Source organism: Puma concolor, chromosome C1, assembly GCF_028749965.1.
Source record: "Puma concolor isolate L17-30 chromosome C1, mPumCon1.1.hap2, whole genome shotgun sequence".
NCBI lineage: Eukaryota > Metazoa > Chordata > Mammalia > Carnivora > Felidae > Puma > Puma concolor.
The window spans coordinates 95342134-95356743 of NC_141674.1; the positions used below are offsets into that span (position 1 = coordinate 95342134).

A 14610-nucleotide genomic window follows, 5' to 3' on the forward strand; every position below is an offset into this window, starting at 1 on the left:
TATTTACCCCCAAAATACAAAAACCTTAATTCAAAGGGATACATGTGCTCTTGTGTATATAGCAGCATTATTCACAACAGCTCAATTACAGAAACAGTCCAAGTGTCCATCTACAGATGAATGAATAAAGAAGATGTAGTTTATATACACATCGGTATATCATTCAGCCATAAAAAACAACGAAATCTTGCCATTTCCAACAACGTGGAGGGACCTAAAGAGTATCATGCTAAGCAAAAGAAGTCCGTCAGAGACAGACAAATACTATATGATTTCACTCATATATGGGACTTAAGAAACAAACAAAAAGGAGCAAAGGGGGAAAGAGAGAGAGAGGCAAATCAAGAAACAGACTCCCAGCTATAGAGAACAAACTGATGGTTACCAGAGGGATGGGTAAAATAGGTGATGCAGATTAAGGAGTGCACTTGTCATTATGAGAATATTGTGTGATGCATGGAATTGTTGAATGACTATATTGTACACCTGAAACTAATATAACACTGTATGTTAATTATACTGGAATTAAAATTAAATTAAATTAAAAGAATGTAGTAGAAAACAATTACTCCTAAGGGATCCACATTTAGATTAACCACTGACTTCTCAGCAGACATCATGAAGACCCATGAGCAATGGAATGACTTATTCAAAATCAAAGAAAAGACCATCAACCAATAATTCTAAGTCCATAAAAACTATCTTTCAAAAATGAAGGTGAAATTAAGATCATCCCAGACCAAAACAAACAAACAAACAAACAAAAAACTGACAATCTGTCTCTAACAGGTCAGACATGTATGCAGTTGAATCTTCTATTCATAACTGCATAGAAGAGTAATTACAAAATTGTGTTGAAGGGCTTAAAATTGAAGACCTTATAAAGACATAATGTATATGAAAATGGTACCACAAATGCATGGGGAGATAACATAGCCATACTGGAGCAATATGTTTGTATACAATTGAAATTAAGTTGGTACTAATGTGAACTAAAATGATTTAAGTTAAAAAGTACTTATAATCCCAGAGTGATCACTAAGGAAGTAAGTAAAAAGTGACACAAAAATACATAGGAGTTAAACCAGTAGAATAAACAATATCTATTCTTAAAATTTTTTTATGTTTATTTATTTTGAGGGAGAGAGAGAGACAGAGCACGAGTGGGGAGGGGCAGAGAGAGGGAGACACAGAATCTGAAGCAGGCTCCAGGCTCTGAGCTGTCAGCACAGAGCCTGACATGGGGCTTGAACTCACGAACTGCGAGATCATGAGCCACCCAGGTGCCCAACAATACCTATTTAATACATAAGAAGCCAGTAACACAGAAATGGAGAAAAAAATAAAGACACAGAAATGTAGAAAACAAAGAGTCACAAAATGGTAAATGGTGCAGTAAGAAGCTCCAAGAATCCATCCCTCCAGCAAAACCAATACTGAAATGATAAAAACTGTCAAAAATCACTATTTTGGAAACCTACTCTAGTTGAAAATTTGAAGTGATCAGTGGAGTCCCTGAGGAAGAAAGAGGCTGGTAAATTTAAATGCTTGGCATTTAAATATTGGTAAATTTAAATGCTTGGCATAGTAGTTATCAGCCCTAAGCCCCAGCCATGCAGAAGCTAGAAATTGAGATTCTGTTCCATATCCTGCTGTGGCTTGTTAGTTCCAGATGAGCTTTGTCCTCCAAAATCTAGGTTTACATTTTTTTTTTTTTAAATTTTTTTTTCAACGTTTATTTATTTTTGGGACAGAGAGAGACAGAGCATGAACGGGGGAGGAGCAGAGAGAGAGGGAGACACAGAATCGGAAACAGGCTCCAGGCTCTGAGCCACCAGCCCAGAGCCTGATGCGGGGCTCGAACTCACGGACCGCGAGATCGTGACCTGGCTGAAGTCGGACGCTTAACTGACTGCGCCACCCAGGCGCCCCTAGGTTTACATTTTGATCTGATTGGTTTGGTTATTCATTTAAGAAATAGCACAGAGAGTGACCATTTTAAACTCAGACAGAAGTGATTTCTACTGTCTGAAGAAAGAATTTAAAGGGACAAAACACTTGTATTTTCCTTTTGGGTCCAAGTATTTAAGGAGAACTCTGTCAGGGCACTGGCTAAACATGTAGATAGTAGAACAGAGACATCATGGTCACACATGACAAGGAATACAACATTTGCAAAAATAGTTTGGAAAAGCCTTTTTTTTTTTTTTTTTTTTTAAGAGAGAGAGCATGCTCACCCAATGCAGGGCTGGATCCCACAACCCTAGGATCATGACCCAAGCCAAAATCAAGAGTTGGACATTCAACCGAGCCACCCAGGTGCCCTGGAAAACTCACCTTTTAAAGAAACAGTAATTTTGCAGGAAGGTAAGATGGCAGAGGAGCAGGGTGACCCTAAGTTCATCTCTTCACTTCAACAGCTAGATTAATATTGAATCATCCTGAACACCCAAGAAATCAATTGGAAATCTTAGAGAACAAAGCTGCATTTCTACAAACCAGAAAAACTACCCGTAGAAGGTAGGACCTGGGTAGAGTTCATGGGAGAAAAGGGCTGCAGTCAAACCCCAGGGGAGGGAGCCCTGACTGTGTTGGGAATAAGGAGAGAGAAGGAGGAGAGAGAAAGCACAGAAAAAAAAAAATGAAAACATGCACAGAGGACTATACAAGAAAACTACTCCCCAAAACCTTTGACAAGGAAAAATACAACACTGCCAGTCTTCTATAAACAACAGAGTGCAGATTCCAAAGTTTTGGAGGTCTATGAAATTGTGGTTTATGCGTGGGGAGCTGAGCAGTGTTCTGGTGGGAGAGCAGTGTTGAGCCCCAGTAGCAGAAAGCCTGAGGGTCCCCAGGGTCACACGGTGAGAAGTGATTCTCCTGTTTGGAGTGCATTTTGGAGAATGATATAGCCTCTCCACAGACACAGGGCCCTGTGGGCATCATCAAGCTATCCTGCTCACCATAATAGGAACAAAGATGGAGACTGAGAGCAGCAATCCCTGGCACCAGCTATGTGTTGTGATTTACCATAAACTCTGATAAAATGCACGGTTGGGTGATGGTCTTCTACGGTCTTCTATGACAAGATGGCACTAGCCACAATGCAGTATTACCCTCCCCCCAGAAGACCAGTATGGGTCTTCTACAAGGGTCTCTGTACAAGGGTCTCTGTAGCATGGGGTTTTGAAACACAGCCACGCCTGAGTTAAAAAACAGGAGTGCTGTGGCATTTGGCAGGCTGACAGCTCAGAGACAAGATGAAGGTGGAGATCTGATGGAAACCAGGGACACAGGTGGGGTCACTGTTTGAGTGTCTCTGATGGCTCACCGAACAGGGATGGCTGCATTTCCTGCTCCCAAGAGAGAACAGGGTAAAGAATGTCTTCCCCTTATCCACCAGCTTGAACTATCTCAGTGAGCTAAACAGCACCACCAAGCAGACAGAAGCCACTACACCAAGCACTACCTTCCTGTTCCCTGCAGGCACGTCTCCACTACAGCAATTGCACCTGAGAATCAGAGTAGCAGGTTCCTCCCCCAGAAGACCAGCACAAACCCCTCATCCATAGTGATTTAGTCTACTGATCATAAACTGCTACAAAGCTTCACCTCTAGGGGAAAAAGGATCTTGCTTCCTTTGTTTGTTTTTTGTATTTGTTTCACTATTTTGTTTTGCTGATAGAGAAAGCAATTTTTAAGTTTTTAAAAATTTTTTACATATTTGTTAATTTTATATATGTATTTAAAAATTGTAATGTAATCCATTCCTTTTCTTTCTTTCTACCTTTTTTCTATCAAGCTTCTCATAACAAGCAGACTAAAACACACGTAGGATCTAGCTTCCTTTGTGTACTTTATTTTTAATTTAATTCAATTTTTAGGTTTTATTGTGTTTTATTTTGCTTTTGTTTCCCTCTGTCTCCAAAATGACAAGATGGAGGAATTCATCTAAAAGATATTCACTTAAAAGGAACAGGAAGAAATAATGGCCAGGGATTTAATCAATGCAGATATAAGTAAGAGGTCTGAACTAGAATTTAAAACAATTATAAGATTATTAGTTGGGCCTGAAAAAAGCACAGAAGACACTAGAGAATCCCTTACTGCAAAGATAAAAGAACTAAAATCTAGTCCAGCTGAAATTAAAAATACTATAACTAAGATGAAATCACAAATGGAGGCCATAAAATCAAGGACAGCAGAGGCAAAGCAGCATATCAGTGATACAGAAGATAAAATCATGGAAAATAGCACAGATGAAATGAAGAGAGAAAGAAAGGTCATGGACCATGAAGGCAGCCTTAAGGAACTCAGTGACTTATTAAAATGCAATAACATTAACATTTGTATCATAGGATGCCAGAAGATGAAGAGAGAGAAAGAAAGAGGGCAGAAGGTTTATTTGGCCAAATTAAAAAAAAAAAATTTAATGTTTATTTTTTTAAGACAGACAGAGACAGAGCACGAGTGGGGGAGGAGCAGAGAGAGAAATAGAGAGAGTGAGATAAAGAATCTGAAACAGACTCCAAGCTCTGAGCTGTCAGGACAGGGCCTGACGCAGGGCTCAAACTCATGAACTGTGAGATCATGACCTGAGCCAAAGTTGGACACTTAACTGACTGAGTCAACCAGGTACCCTTGACCAAATTATACCTGAAAACTTTCCTAATCTTGGAAGAAAACAGACATCAAAATCCAAGAAGCACAGAGAATTCCCATTACATTCAACAAAGGCTGATCATTGCCAAGGCATATCATAGTCAAATTCACAAAATATACAGGCAAGGAAAGAACCCTGAAAGCAGCAAAAGGGTAAAAAAAGTCCTTAGCCTACAAGGGAAGACAAATTAGTTTTGCAACAGATCTGTCCACAGAAACATAGCAGGCCAGAAACAAGCTGCAGGAAATACTCAACGTGCTGAATGGGAAAAATATGTGGCCAAGAATTCTTTATCCAGCATGGGTGTCATTCAATATAGAAAGAGAGATAAAGAATTTCCCAGACAAAAGCTAAAAGGTTCATGACCACTTAAAAGCCCTGCACAAAATTTTAAGGAGGACTCAGTGGAGAAAAAAAAAGACCAAAGCAACAAACACTAGAAAGGACCAGAGAACATCACCAGAAACACCAACTCTACAGGTAAAACAATGGCACTAAATTTGTATCTTTCCATAGTGACTCCGAATGTAAATGGACTAAATGATCCAATCAAAAGACACAGGGCATCAGAACAGATAAAAACAAACAAACAAACAAACAAAACAAGATCCATCTATATATTGCCTACAAGTGAGTCATTTTAGACCCAAAGACCCCTGAAGATTGAAAGTGAGGGGATGGAAAACCATCTATGATGCTAACGGATGTCAAAAAAACCAAAGTAGCCATACTTACAAGAAACAAATTAGATTTTAAAACAAAGATTGTAAAGAGATAAAAAAAAGGGGGGGCATTATAGCATATTTAAGGGGTCTATCCATCAAGAAGCATTAACATTTGTAAATACTTCTGTCCCCAACATGGAACCCCAAATATAGAAATCAATTAATAACAAATGTAAATAAACTATTGAAAATAATACAATGTTAGTAGGGGACTTTAACACCACCCTTACAACAATGGACAGATCATGTAAGCAAAATATCAGTAAGGAAACAAGGTCTTTGAATGACACGCTGGACCAGATGGACTTAACAGATAAGCAACAGAATACACACTCTTCTCGAATGCGCATGGAACATTATCTAGAATAGACCATATACTGGGTCACATATAAGTCCTCAGCAAGTGTAAAAAGATTGAGAGAATATTATGCATATTTTTAGATCACAATGCTATGAAACCTGAAGTCAACTGCAAGAAAAAATTTAGAAAGTCCTCAAGTACATAAAGGTTAAAGAAATTCCTACTAAAGAAAGAATGGGTTGGCCAGAAATTAAAGAAATAAAAAATATATATATGGAAGCAAAAGAAAATGAAAACATGATAATCTAAAAACTTTGGGATATAGCAAAGGCAGTTGTAAGGGGAAATATATGGTAATTCAGGCCTATCTCAAGAAGCAAGAAAGGTCCCAAATACAAAACCTAACCTTACACCTAAAGGAGCTAAAAAATAAACAGCAAATGGGGGCGCCTGGGTGGCTCAGTCAGTTGAGCGTCCGACTTCGGCTCAGGTCACGATCTCGCGGTCCGTGAGTTCGAGCCCCGCGTCGGGCTCTGGGCTGATGGCTCAGAGCCTGGAGCCTGTTTCCGATTCTGTGTCTCCCTCTCTCTCTGCCCCTCCCCCGTTCATGCTGTGTCTCTCTCTCTCTGTCTCAAAAATAAATAAACGTTAAAAAAAAATTAAAAAAATAAAAAAAATAAAAAAAATAAACAGCAAATGAAGCCTACAGCCAGAAGAAGAAGGAAAATAATAAAGATAAGAGCAGAAATAAATGGTATAGAAACAAACAAAAAACAAACAGTAGAACAGATCAATGGAAGTAAGAGCTGACTATTTGAAAGAATTAACAAATTCACAAACCCTTAGCCAGACTCCAAAAAGAAAAGAGAAAGGACCCAAATAGATAAAATCATCAGTGAAAGAGGAGAGATCACAACCAACACCAGAAAAATATAAACAATTATAATACTCTGAAAAATTATATGCCAACAAACTGGGCAATCTGGAAGAAATGGACAAATTCCTAGAAACATACAAACTACCAAAACTGAAACAGGAAGAAACAGAAAATTTGATCAGACCTGTAACCAGCAAAGAAATTGAATCAGTAATCAAAAATCGCTCAACAAACAAAAGTCCAAGGCAGATGCCTTCCCAGGGGGAATTCTACCAGACATTTAAAATAGAGTTAATACCTACTCTTCTCAAACTCTTCCAAAAAAAAAAAATAATAATAAAATTAAAAAAAATATATACATCTATATAGAAGGAAATCTTCCAAACTCATTATATCGAGCTAGCGTTACCTTGGTTCCAAAACCAAAGACCCCACTAAAAAGGCAAATTACAGGCCAATATCTATGATAAGCATGGATGCAAAAATTCTCAACAAGATACTAGAAAATTGAATCCAACAATACATTAAAATATTTATCACTATAAAGTGGGATTTATTCCTGGGCTGCAGGGGTAGCTCAATATTTGCAAATCAATCAAAGTGATTGATTAAGAAAAGGATAAGAACATGATCATTTCAATAGATGCAGAAAAGACATTTGACAAAGTGCAACATCCATGCATTATTAAAACCCTCAACAAAGCAGGGTAAGGGGAACATACCTCACCATCATAGGGCCATATATGAAAAACCCACAGCTAATATCATCCTAAATGGGGAAAAACTGAGAGCTTTCCTTCTAGACTAAGGAACAAGACAGGGGTCCACTCTCACCACTGTTATTTAACATAGTACTGGACGTACTAGCCTCAACAGTCATACAACAAAAAGAAATAAAAGGCACCCAAATTAGCAAGGAAGAAATAAACTTGCACTATTTGCAGATGAGATGAGACTCTATGAAGAAAAGCCAAGAGATTCCAAAAGAAAACTGCCAGAACTGATATACAAATTCAATAAAGTCACAGGATATAAAATCAACATACAGAAATGTGTTGCATTTCTACACAACAATAATGAGGCAGCAGAAAGAGAAATCAAGAATTGATCCCACTTACGGCTGCACCAAAAACATAAGATACCTAGAAATAAACCTAACCGCACAGGTAAAAAATTTGGAGTCTGAAAACACTTATGAAAGAAACTGAAAAGGATACAAAGAAATGTGAAAACATTCCATGCTCATGGATTGGCAGAAAAATATTGTTAAGATGTCTAAATTACCCAAATTTAATGCAATTCCTATCAAAGTACCACCATCATTCTTTGCTGAGCTAGAACAAACAACCCTAAATTCGTATGGAACCACAGCAGACCCCAAATAGCCAAAGCCATCTTGAAAAAAAGAAAACTGGAGGTATCACAATTCCAGACATCAAGTTATATTACAAAGCTGTAGTCATCAAGACAGCATGGCACTGGCATAAAAACAGACACCTAGACCAAAAGAACAGAATAGAAAACCAGAATTGAACCCACAACTATATGGGACAATTAATCTTTGGCAAAGTAGGAAAGAATATGCAACGGGAAAATGTCTTTTCAACAAGTGGTGCTGGAAAAACTGGACAGCAACAGGCAAAACAATGAAATGGGGCCACTTTCTTACAACATACACAAAAATAAACTCAAAATGGAGAAACACCTAAATGTAAGCCAAGAAACCATCAGAATTCTAGAGGAGAACACAGGTAGCAACCACCTTGACCTCAGCCACAGCAACTTCTTACTAGACATGCCTCCAGAGGCAAGGGAAACAAAATCAAACATGAACTATTCCAACTTCATCAAGATAAAAAAACTTCCTTACAGCACAGGAAACAATCAGCAAAACTAAAAGGCAGCCTATAGAATGGGAGATGATATTTGCAAAGGACATATCTGATAAAGGGCAGTATCTAATATCTATAAAGAACTTGGCAAATTCAACACCCAAAGAGTAAATAATCCAGTAAAGAAATGGGCAGGGGAGGAGCCAAGATAGTGGAACAGCATGGAATGTTTTTGGCATCTCGTGTCCCTGAAATGCAGCCAGATAAACACTATACCATCCTGCACACCTAGAAAACTGATTTGAGGAGTAACACAACAACCTGCACAACCTGAATCACAGAACCCAGCAGGTACGCAGCACAAAAAGGTGAACTGGGGGAGAGAAGCCGTGGAGGGCAGGGAGTGTTTCTGCTTGCAGAAAGAGGATGCAGTCGGGGGGAGAGTACGGGAAAAGCACCCACACACACAAAAGAGGTAGAGAGAAAGTGGAAAAGTGGAAACAGCCACAGGGAATGAACTAAAAAGGGAGAAGGGAGAAAGGAGAGGGTTTAAATTCCATTAAGACTCTATAAACAGGGGGAGTGCAGTCTGAACTCCACAGCTAGATACCTGGTGGTACTCTGGTGGGAAAGGCAAATCTCCAGGAGCAGAGTGAGGTCCAGGGGGTCCTCGTGACACGGAGAGAGGTGGTTCCCCTTCTGGGAGGACATCTGGTACAGGCTGTGTGGCCACCCCACAGGCAAAGGTCGTAATGGAGTCTGGGGAGCAATCACATTTGCTGGTGCTGGAACAAGGTCGTTAAGGGTGAAGCTTGGTGCCAGATGTGTGTTGTGATTTTCCATAATCCCTGAAATACTGCTGCTACATGATTGCATGAAATTTTTCTGGGGCGGGCTGGACCCAGCTGCAGTCTCTGGACAGCCGCAACAGCATGGTCCCATGAACATCCCTGGGGAGGATGGCACCTGGCCATTGCTGGGTGAAACCATCCCGTAGAGGGTCATAACAGGTCAAATCCGCAGTCCCTCAGAAGCGAGGGGTCGGGAAACACAGCTGCATCTGAGATAAAACTCAGGAGGGAGGTGCTGCCTGGCAACCTGACAGCTTGGTCATAGTGTAAAAGCAGAGAGTGGATGGAAGCCAAAGCCAAAGACAAAGGACAGGTGTGCTATTGCTGATTGGGGAAACAGAGTTTGGATACTAGAGACTGGGTAGCTGGGTGACGCCATTTTCATCCCTCCCACACATGTGCATACACACTTACAAGCACTACAACAATCCAACCCAGTAAGCTAAGCAGCACCATCTAGTGGAGAATGGAGCTGTTACACTAAGCCCTGCCCAACAGGGACAACCTGGCTCTTCAGGAACACCCCTCTGCCTGCTTAGTTTAAGGACTTTTATAAAGTGCTTCATAGTTTGACTTCTAGAGGAAACATGTAATTTCACTTTTCACTGGTCCAGCTATTCAATTTGTTTTCTTTTTCTTTTCTTTTGCTTGAATACAGAAAAAGAAAAATTTATTTTTATTAAAAATATTTTTCTTTAATTTTATTCTACTATATTTCCACTTTTTTGAAAATATTTCAAATTCTATTTTACCTCCATAATTTCATTTTGTTCTATTTCTTTGTATTTATTGTTTAAATTTGCAAACATTTTCCATTTTTTTCCTTTGTCTCTATTTTTTTCCTTTCTTCTCTAATCCATCAAGCTCTTTTCAACAACCAGACCAAAAGACATATGACCTAGCAACATTTATTTGATTTTTGTTTCTGTGTCTGTGTTGTTTTTAATTTCTTAATTTTAAATTTTTTCCCTTATTAATTCCCTTTCTTCCTTCAAAATGATGAAATGAAGGAATACATGCCAAAGAAAGAGCAGGAAAAAACAACAGCCAAGGACTTATCAACACAGATACAAGCAAGATGTCTGAACCAGAATTTAGACTCATGATAATAAGAATAATAGCTGGGGTCAAAAATAGATTAGAATCTCTTTCTGAGGATATAAAAGAAGAAAAAGCTAGTCAGGGAAGAAATAAAAAAAATGCTATAACTGAGCTGCAATCATGAATGGAGGCCACGGCAGCAAAGATGGATGAGGCAGAGCAGTAAATCAACAATATGGAGGACAAGCTTGTGGAGAATAATGAAGCAGAAAAAAAGAGGGAGACTAAGGCAAAAGAGCATGATTTAAGAATTAGAAATATCAGCGACTCATTAAAAAGTAACATCAAAATCATACGGGTCCCAAAAAGATGAAGAGAGAGAAAAAGGGGTAGAAGGGTTATGTGAGTAAATCATAGCAGAAAACTTTCCTAACCTGGGGAAAGACACAGACCTCAAAATCCAGAAAACACAGAGGACTCCCATTAGATTCAACAAAACTGACCATCAACAAGGCATATCATACTCAAATTCACAAAATAGGCAAAGAGAGAATCATGAAAGTAGCAAGGGAAAAAAAGTCCTTAACCTACAAGGGAACACAGATCAGGTTTGCAGAAACCTATCCACAGAAACTTGGCAAGCCAGAAAGGAGTGGCAGGATATATTCAGTGTGCTGAATCAGAAAAAAAATATGCAGTGAAGAATTCTTTCTCCAGCAAGGCTGTCATTCAAAATAGAAGGAGAGAGAAAAAGTTTCCCAGACAGACAAAACTTAAAGGAGTTCGTGACCACTAAACCAGCCCTGCAAGAAATTTTAAGGGGGACTCTCTGAAGGGAGAAAAGACAAAACAAAACAAAAAAGACCAAAAGCACAAAGACTAGAAAGGACTAGGGAACACTACCAGAAACTCCAACTCTACAAGCAACACAATGGAAAAAAGTTCATTATCTTTCAGTATTCACTCTAAATGTCAATGGACTAAATGCTCCAATAAATAGACATAAGGTAACAGAATGGATAAGAAAACAAGATCCATCTATATGTTGTTTACAAGAGACCCACTTTAGACCTAAAGACACCTTCAGATTGAAAGTAAGGGGATGGAGAACCATCTATCATGCTAATGGTCAACAAAAGAAAGCTGGAGTAGCCATACTTATATCAGACAATCTAGACTTTAAAATAAGGACTGTAACAAGAAATGAAGAAGGGCATTATATCATACTTAAGGGGTCTATCCACCAAGACGACCTAACAATTGTAAACACTTACGCTCCAAATGTGGCAGCAGCACCCAAATATATAAATCAATTAATCACAAACATAAAGAAACTCATTGATAATAATACCACAATTGTAGGGACTTCAACACCTCACTTAGAGCAATGGACAGGCCACCTAAACAGAAAATCAACAAGGAAACAATAGCTTTGAATGACACACTGGACCAGATGGACTTAACAGATACATTCAGAAAATTGCATCCTAAAGCAGTTGCATCCTAAAGCAGAAGGAATACACCTTCTTCTCCAGTGCACATGGAACATTCTCCAGAATAGATCACATACTGGGACACAAAACAGCCCTAAACAAGTACAAAAAGACTGAGATCATACTGTGCATATTTTCAGACCACAACGCTATGAAACTCAAAATCAACCACAAGAAAAAAATGTGGAAAGATAACAAATACTTGGAGACTAAAGACCATCCTACTAAAGAATTAATGGGATAACCAAGAAGTTAAAGAGGAAATTCGAAAGCACCTGGAAGCCAATGAAAATGATAACACCACAGCCCCAAACCTCTGGGACTCAGCAGAGAGAAGTATATAGCAATCCAGGTCTTCCTAAAGAAGGAAGAAAGGTCTCAGATACACAACCTAACCTTACACCTTAAGGAGCTGGAAAAGAACAGCAAATAAACCAAAAACCAGCAAAAGACAGGAAATTAAATAAAGATTAGAGCAGAAATCAATGCTATCAAAACCAACCCACCAACCAACCAACCAAACAAACAAAAACAGTAGAACAGATCAATGAAACCAGAAGCTGCTTCCCTGAAAGAATTAACAAAATCGATAAACCCTTGCCAGTTTGATCAAAAAGAAAAAGGAAAGGACTGAAATAAATAAAATCAAGAATTAAAGAGGTGAGAGCACAACCAACACAGCAGATACAAATAATAAGAGAATATTATGAGCATTACACATCAATAAAATGGGCAATCTGGAAGAAATGGACAAATTCCTAGAAACATAGAAACTACCAAACCTGAAACAGGAAGAAATAGAAATAATGAACAGACCCATAACAAGTAAAGAAATCAAATTAGTAATCAAAAATCTCCCAAAAAACAAGAGTCCAAGGCCAGATGGCTTTCCAGGGGAATTCTATCAAACATTTAAGGAAGAGTTAATACCTATTCTCTTGAAGTTGTTCCAAAAAATAGAAATGGAAGGAAAACTTCCAAACTCTATGAAGCCAGCATTACCTTGATTCCAAAACCAGACAAAGACCCCATGAAAAAGGAGAACTATAGACCAATTTCCCTGATGAACATGGATGCAAGAATCCTCAACAAGATATTAGCCAACCAAATCCAACATTACTTTAAAAAAATTATTCACCATGACCAAGTGGGATTTATACCTGGGATGCAGGGATGGTTCAATATCCAGAAAACAATCAATGTGATACATCACATCAATAAAAGAAAGGACAAGAACCACATGATCCTCCCATTACATGCAGAGAAAGCATTTGACAAAATACAGCATCCTTTCTTGATAAAAAGCCCTTAAGAAAGTAGGGGTAGAAGGATCATACCTCAAGATCATAAAAGCCATATATGAAAGACCCAACACTACAATCATGTTCAATGGGGAAAAACTGAGAGCTTTCTACCTAGGGTCAGGAACAAGATAGGGATGTCCACTCTCACAACTGGTATTCAACATAGTATTGGAAGTCTTATCCTCAGCAATCAGACAACACAAAGAAATAAAATACATCAAATCAGCCAGGAGGAGTTCAAACTTTCACTCTTCACAGATGACATGATACACTATATGGAAAACCCAAAAGATTCTACCAAAAAACTGCCATAACTGATCCATGAATTCAGCAAAGTTGTAGGATATAAAATCAATGCACAGAAATCGGTTGCATTCCTATACATCAATAATGACACAATAGAAAGAGAAATCAAGGAATCGATCCCATTTACAATTGCACCAAAAACCATAAAATACCTAGGAATAAATCTAACCAAAGAGGTGAAAAATCTATACACTGAAAACTACAGAAAGTTTATGAAAAAAACTGAAGACACACAAAAAAGGAAAAATATTCCATGCTCCTGGATAGGAAGAACAAATATTATTAAAATGTCAATACTACTCAAAGCAATCTACATATTCAATGCAATCCCTATCAAAATAACACCATCATTCTTCACAGAACTAGAACAAACAATCCTAAAATCTGTATGGAACCAGAAAAGAATAGCCAAAAGCAATCCTGAAAAACAAAACCAAAGCCGGAGGTATCACAATCCCAGACTTCAAGCTGTATTACAAAGCTGGAATACTCAGGACAGTATGATACTGGCACAAAAACAGACACTCAGATCAATGGAACAGAATAGAGACCCGGAAATGGACCCACAAGTATATGGCCAACTAATCTTTGACAAAGCAGGAAAGACTATCCAATGGAATAAAGACAGTGTCTTCAGCAAGTGGTGCTAGGAAAACTGGACAGCGACATGCAGAAAAATGAACCTGAACCACTTTCTTACACCATACACAAAAATAAACTCAAAATGGATGAAAGACCTAAATGTGAGACAGGAAACCACCAAAATCCTTGAGGAGAAAACAGGCAACAACCTCTTTGACTTAGGCCGTAGCAACTTCTTACTTGACACGTCTCCAGAAGCAAGGGAAATAGAAGCAACAACAAACTATTGGGACCTCATCATGATAAAAAGCTTCTGCATAGCAAAGGAAACAATCAACAAAACTTAAAGGCAACCGACAAAATGAGAGAAAATATTCACAAATGATATATTGGATAAAGTGGTTAACATCCAAAATCTATAAAGAACTTACCAAACTTAACACCCCAATAACAAATAATCCAGGGAAGAAATTGGCAGAAGACATGAATAGACACTTTTCCAAAGACATTCAGATGGCAAACAGACACATGAAAAGACCCTTCATCATCAGGGAAATACAAATCAAAACCACAATGAGATACCACTTCACACCTTTCAGAATGGCTCAAATTATCAACTCAGGAAACAACAGATG

At 38.4% G+C, this 14610-nt stretch overlaps 1 protein-coding gene across 2 annotated transcripts in view; it reads right to left on the reverse strand.

Annotated features, from left to right (window-relative positions):
- Positions 1–14610, reverse strand: part of LOC147578237 (uncharacterized) — an 85675-nt gene that overhangs the window by 68352 nt on the left and 2713 nt on the right. The window lies entirely within an intron of this gene.